The sequence below is a fragment of the Herpailurus yagouaroundi genome, unplaced genomic scaffold, assembly GCF_014898765.1.
Source record: "Herpailurus yagouaroundi ecotype Mexico unplaced genomic scaffold, PumYag 216, whole genome shotgun sequence".
In the NCBI taxonomy this organism is placed as follows: domain Eukaryota; kingdom Metazoa; phylum Chordata; class Mammalia; order Carnivora; family Felidae; genus Herpailurus; species Herpailurus yagouaroundi.
The window spans coordinates 10,475,418-10,481,422 of record NW_024412447.1 but is presented as its reverse complement, the minus strand read 5'-3'; the positions used below and the strand labels follow the sequence as shown (position 1 = coordinate 10,481,422).

General features: G+C 55.4%; 1 long non-coding RNA gene across 1 annotated transcript; it reads right to left on the bottom strand.

Annotated features, from left to right (window-relative positions):
* Positions 1 to 85: 85 nt before the first annotated feature.
* Positions 86 to 2,389, bottom strand: LOC121017753 (uncharacterized). The gene is made up of 3 exons (XR_005784883.1): positions 2,372 to 2,389; positions 908 to 1,065; positions 86 to 474 (listed from the first exon to the last, which is right to left on the bottom strand). It is a non-coding gene; the product is annotated as an uncharacterized LOC121017753 (long non-coding RNA).
* Between the last annotated feature and the right edge of the window lie 3,616 nt (positions 2,390 to 6,005).

The window sequence follows — 6,005 nt, the reverse complement described above, 5'->3', positions numbered from 1 at the left end:
CGAGCTGAGCGGGAGCGGAGCGAGCGGCCCGGCTCCGGGAGGGAACAAAAGGGGCCGGCGCTGGGGCGGGCGCGGGAGGGCGGGGCCTGGCGCGGCGGGGGTCAGGCGCGCGTTCACGTGGCCTCGCGTTTCTCCGGCCGCCGCGCCGCGCCGCAAGCGGGCGGGCGGGCGGAAAACGCTGCCGTATACCTTGTCCTCCGCCGGAGGCAGTCAGTTGTGGGGCGTCTGGGGTGCGCCCACACCCGCCTCGGCGACGGTCACCTATCGACGCCGAAATCGTGTTGATGCTCGGCTCACGAGGCTGTCTCAGACCATTGGGAGAGATGCAAACTCTAGATGCTGGGAGAGATGGGGAGGAGCTTCCCCGGAACGCTTCACGGAGGAGGTGACATTTGAACTGAACAGGAACTGATGAGGAGGGGATGATGTAGCCGGTAGAGCCGAGCTGAGAACTCCAGGTCTTACTGAGCTGTCCTGAGGCTAAGGCAGGTGGGGGTGGGGGGGTGGGGGGGGGGAAGGCACGGGGGTCTTGGTGATACACTCCCAACTTGTTATTGGAAAAAGTGATACTCAAGACCCAGACGAATATTACACCCTCCTCCCCGGAGTAAGACCCGTCCCGTCTCCTGGGGTATCAGAGGAGTTGACACAGCTGCCAGCACCCCCCCACACACCCCGGGGGGGGGGGGGGGGCAGAGGTTAAGTGGCAGCCCAGGAGCAAGAAATATCGGACTCCCGACACCTATAGGTGCTTGCACTGTGACTGGCCTCTGTGCCTCTGTGCCACCTTCCCCGGCCTTGATAAGCTACCTTCGGAGCCATTGCCCTTAGTTCTACCTGTAATGCCCTTGTCCCCTTCTCTATTTGACAAATTATCCTTCCCTTTCAAAGCCCAGCTCAAATTCACCTCCATTTCCCTTGAGCATGAGAAGGTGGGTGTGTGGAGGAAGGTTGTGGTCCACACAGTGACACTGACTCCAAGGAGGACAGGCAGGCACCAGACAGTCTTCTTCATGTCCCCTGAGGCACCCAGTCCTGTGCCTGGCCGAGGGTAGACAATGACACCTGAATGAATGAATTGGTTCAGTTACCACCACCATCCCTCCACTGCTCTGGTATCCATCATCTTGGAGAAATGAGTTAACCTCTTAAGGGTTTTTTTTTTTTTTTTTGTCTATTTGTTTATTTTGAGAAAGAGAGAGCACACATGTGCAAGCAGGGGAGAGACAGAGAGAGAGAGGGAGAGAGAGACTCCCAAGCAGGCTCCATGTTGTCAGCGCAGAGCCCAGTGTGGGACTTGAACTCGCAAATCACGAGATCATGACCTGAGCCGAAATCAAGAGTTGGATGCTTAACCCACTGAGCCACCAGGCGCCCCAAGGCCAGAGGTTTCCCAAGCTTTTAAGGGCACGCAGGCCTTCGAAACTTTGAACCCTGGGGAGGATCTCCCAGAAATGTACAATACACGCATGCACATACACGTGCGCGCGCACACACACACACACACACACACACACACACACACATTCATGCACACACATATACACACAGAGTTTTGCAGACAGGTTCAGGCAATTCACAGACCCCCTTGGATCCCCACCTGGTCTGTACACCCAGGTTCTAGGGTAGAGAGCTCAGAAAAGATGGGGGTGAGTGCATCAGGGGGGCGGGGGGCAGGGTGTAGTAAAGAGTATGATTTACCCAAATGAGTGGGTTTCTGGCCCAGATCAAATGGCACTTGTATTCTGGGGGCACTTCTCCCTTCTTTGACACATACAGCTTCTGGAACCAGGAAAATGGCCAAAGTTCCCAGGACATCAACCCACCAGAAATAGACCAAGAAGGTTCCCTGTTGGAAACTAAACCATTTAGTCCGACCCCTCCTTCCACAGGTGGATAAACTGAGGTCTAAAGAGAGGCAGGAGGGGCGCGCCTGGGTGGCTCAGCTGGTTGGGCGTCCGACTTCACCTCAGGTCATGATCTCGCAGTTTGTGGGTTCGAGCCCCGCGTCAGGCTCTGTGCTGACAGCTCAGAGCCTGGATCCTATTTCGGATTCTGTGTCTTCCTCTCTCTCTGCTCCTCCCCCACTCATGCTCTGTCTCTCTCTGCTCCTCCCCCAATAATAATAATAATAATAAAGAGAGGCAGGGATTTATCCAGGTCACAAGGTCCTGCTGTGATGCATTTGAGCTCCCCTGTGCCTGTCGGGGTTCATTCACCCCCTCTTGCCTTCCACCCACCCCTGACCCCCCCCCCCACCAGCCCCTCCCTCAGTTACAGCCCCCAGTGCTATTCAGACCAACAGTGCACACAGAGTACTAGCTTCCCCAGCCTCGGACTCCGAGGGTGGAGTTGCAAAGGGGCAACTCACCTGGGCCAGCACCACCTTTGTTCTAGATGAGAGAAGATACTTTCTCTCTCCTGGGAGCTTGGATTGGGGTTTGCTGCTTCCTGCAGCCGCGTGAATGCTGTAGATGTACAGGGTGGAGCTGGGCAAGATGCCCCGGGGCATCAGGCCTGGGGTGGGGCTGGTGTGGGGGTGAGGACCAGGGGAGGAGAGCCCTCCCAGCTGACCTCTCAGGCAGGGCTTTGTCTCCCCAGAAAGCGCTGATTTGGCCATTTTCTTGCTGACACTGGCCCTGACTGGCAGCCCACAGGACGGGGTGGGGGGCGGCGGGGTCGGTGGGGGGGGGGGGCTTTCATAGGAAGAGCACATTGGGAATAAGAGGGGGGCCAGGGCAGAGCCAAGAGAGGCCGGACTGCCCAGCAGGTTGCTGCCTCTCTGCTGCACTTTTTACTGTTTGAATTTTGAGGATCAACACCACATCGGTCGTGATGGAATATTTTACAGCCTCCGAATTGCTTATTCTACTAGGAATTTGTAACAACGGTCCTATATTTAGGTCAGTTGAAAAATGCATGTCACATACACCTGAAACTGACATAATCCTGTGAAGTTAATTATACTTCAATTTTTTTTTTTTTTAATCACATCATAAAACCCTGGGTGTGGTAGACTTTCAACCTTGTCACCTACAGAGGGAAAAACTGGTAACCCTGGTGGGCTTTGGAGGGGAGAGGGATCTCTGAGATATTTCTCTCCCCTTTTCTGTTATTTTTCTACAATCAACATGTGTTACTTAACTAACAAAAGAAATTTAAACCCCAGCCCGCTTCTGTTAAGATGATTGTTTGGATGTTGTGTTTCTGCTAAAAACACAAAAAAATGATTGTTTGGATGCTGTCTCGGCAGCCTCGGGCTGGGAGTGACATCACCATGGAGATATCAGCTGAGGCCATCCCTCTGAAGGCCACACCCTGTCTTGCAAACACGTGGACTTTCTTTGCCTTTCCTCCCAGAGAATCACAGCACCTCCCTCCGGGTTGATACGGCCCCTTAGTGTAAGGAGCCAGGCAGCTACTGGAGACTGGAGTGCTTCTCTCTGTTGGAGGTTTCCAAGTTCTGGGGGCTTTGTCCGGGCGGCCTCCCTGATTTCCTGAGGACAGACGGTAAACCAAGGCTGGCCGAGTGAACAAAAAGCTGGCATTGCTGAGTACTGATTATCTACTGAGTAGATTTCAAGCGAAGAACTGTGCTTGGGTTGCAGAAATAAAGGAAGAGGGACCCCTTGGAGGAGAACGAGCAAAGGGAGTTTCTCCAGAGCTATATAGTAAAGGAGTCCGCCCCATCACTCGTGGTTTTGCAAAGACTCCAGGCGGGCAGGGGGGCAGGAGAGCCTCAGAGTGGGCAAAAGGGAAGATGTCTGGATGGGAGGTTGTTAGCACAGGGAAGCTGCAGGCAGGATAACTTGAATCGGGATGTATGTCACCACTGTGACTGGTGAGGGGAACGTCGGTGAGGCTTTTTCTGGCTGGTCCTGAGCTGGCAGTGGAGGCAAAGATTCCGGAAGCCGGCAGTTACTGATGGAGTCCAGCCCATCTGGGGCCGATCACTATGGGGGTTAGTCATTTGTCTTCCCGGACCGCAGGGTGCAAATTGTGGGTCGCTTCATTTTCATATGTGGTCTGGCCGTTGTATTTAGAGAGGAGGAAAACGAGTCACAGAGAGGTTAAGGGACAGGCTCAAGGCCACACAGCTCCTGGGTGCAAGGTTGGCCAGGCCTCCGGGCTTCAGTGCTGGGCGTAGAGAGAGCAGAGAGAGGCCACCTTGAACTCTGATGTGAGCTCTGCCACCTTCCGGCCTTGTGACCCGCAGCAGGCAGCCTGGGAAACCGGTCCCTCAGAGCCACACTGAGAGGGACCTCTGCATGCAATGTGCCAGTTCCATGTGCACCTGCTGAGGGCCTACTGTGTGCTCTCTCTATTGCTTACTGTAGGTCGTGCATGGGTCTAAGCAACTGAGAGCCTGTAAACTCGTGTCGTCCTCAGGATGCCCCGGGAGCAAGGTCTGTTTCTGGCCCCGTTTACAGACGAGGGTCTGACACAGGTTCACAGGGCAGGTAGGGAGCGGCGCTGTGTGGAACCCAGGGCCCCCGGGGCCCAGACTTGATGTTTTAGCGCCCGCACTTCCTGCCCCTCGGACAAAGTAGAGACTGAAGGGACACCAGGGGCGCCTGATGAGGTGAGTTGCTTTTCCTTGGGTGACTCCCGAGTGGGCTTCTCCAATGCGGGGGTGGGGGGGGGGGGGGGCTTTGGGAATGGGGGAACAGGAGCGCACAGGCCACCCCTCGTGGGAGGACGACATCAGTACTCCCCAAGAGTCAGGGAAATGCCTGTCTCAGGGCTTTGCTGCTGGGTGGTTCCTGATGAGGCGGAGAAGAGGCCCCAGGTACCTCCGGCCTCCACTCCTCCTGGAGCTACTTGGGTCCCAAGCTGGGCCAGCCGCCTGGTCTCCTCTTGCTGAGGAAAGTTTCTAGAAGGTGCTGGCTGCAGGGCCCCTGGGCAGTTCCTTGGCTTCCAGCCTTCACAGCTGTTATTCCTCATTCCTCTCTCCTCCTCCTTGTCCCCAAGTGTGGACATCTGGGCCTCGCGTCACACCCTGGGGGCGTGTTTATTCTGTGTTTCTGCGAGCCTCTTGCCTGGGGAGACCGCCAGTGTCTTTCTCCCTGGGACACTGCCCACTGGCCTTTACTCCCCCCCCACCAGGGCTTGCCCACCCCCTCACAAGTGGCCCAGGTCCAAGGGGACGTCTCCTTTGGGTCCCTTTGAGTTCTTCGCAGAAGTCATACCGATCACCCATCACCCGCGCCAAAAATACAAAACCGGAGACCGGCAGGAATGTTACCCGTTTGTTACTTCACCACGAAAAGCCGCTGGGAAATGTGCTGTCACCATTTCCTGTAAGAAAGGGTGTTTGGGCACCAGGAAAAGGTGAGAGCATCCTTTTGGAATAAAGGACGGCCCTTTAAGTACCTCTAGCTTTCTGGAAAACTCTTGTTCTGTTCACTTTGCTGCTGATGGGGGAACACTTGGTCAAAGTTGACAGCCGTTCCCGGAACGTTTGGGACCGGTGTCCTGTGGAGGGTGCACACTCCAGCTTGGAGGGCCCAGGGCGGTGACTTTCCTGGTCCCACCCCAATCCTGGTGTTCTCAGACATCTTGCTTTCCTAATGGAATTGCACTGCCCGGTCTGGCTTTTCTTAGACCCGCTCGCACATCCTTCCACTTCCCCCCTGCCTTCCGGGGCCCCTCTGAGCCTTGGATGTCATTACGCGCCCCCCCAGCCCCCCTCCGCCACCATGTCTGCAAGCCAGATGTTTGGGGAGAAGCGAGGAGGTCATCTGTCCAAGCCCTGTTTTGCAGCAGCAGAGATAAAGTACCATTAGGCAAAGCACCATCAGGAAAGCTACTGGCTCTCTTCAAAATCGCAGTCCCTTTCTCTACAGCTTACCCTGTGGCCCCTTCATCCCACAGATGTGGTCCAGGTGTGTATAAAATACAAAAACTACAACTCTCATTCAAACTGCAGTTGGCCCAGCAACAAAACCCCTTTTACTGCTTTAAATCCTGTGGCCCCTTTTCCGCCTGGTGTGTGGCTACGAAAT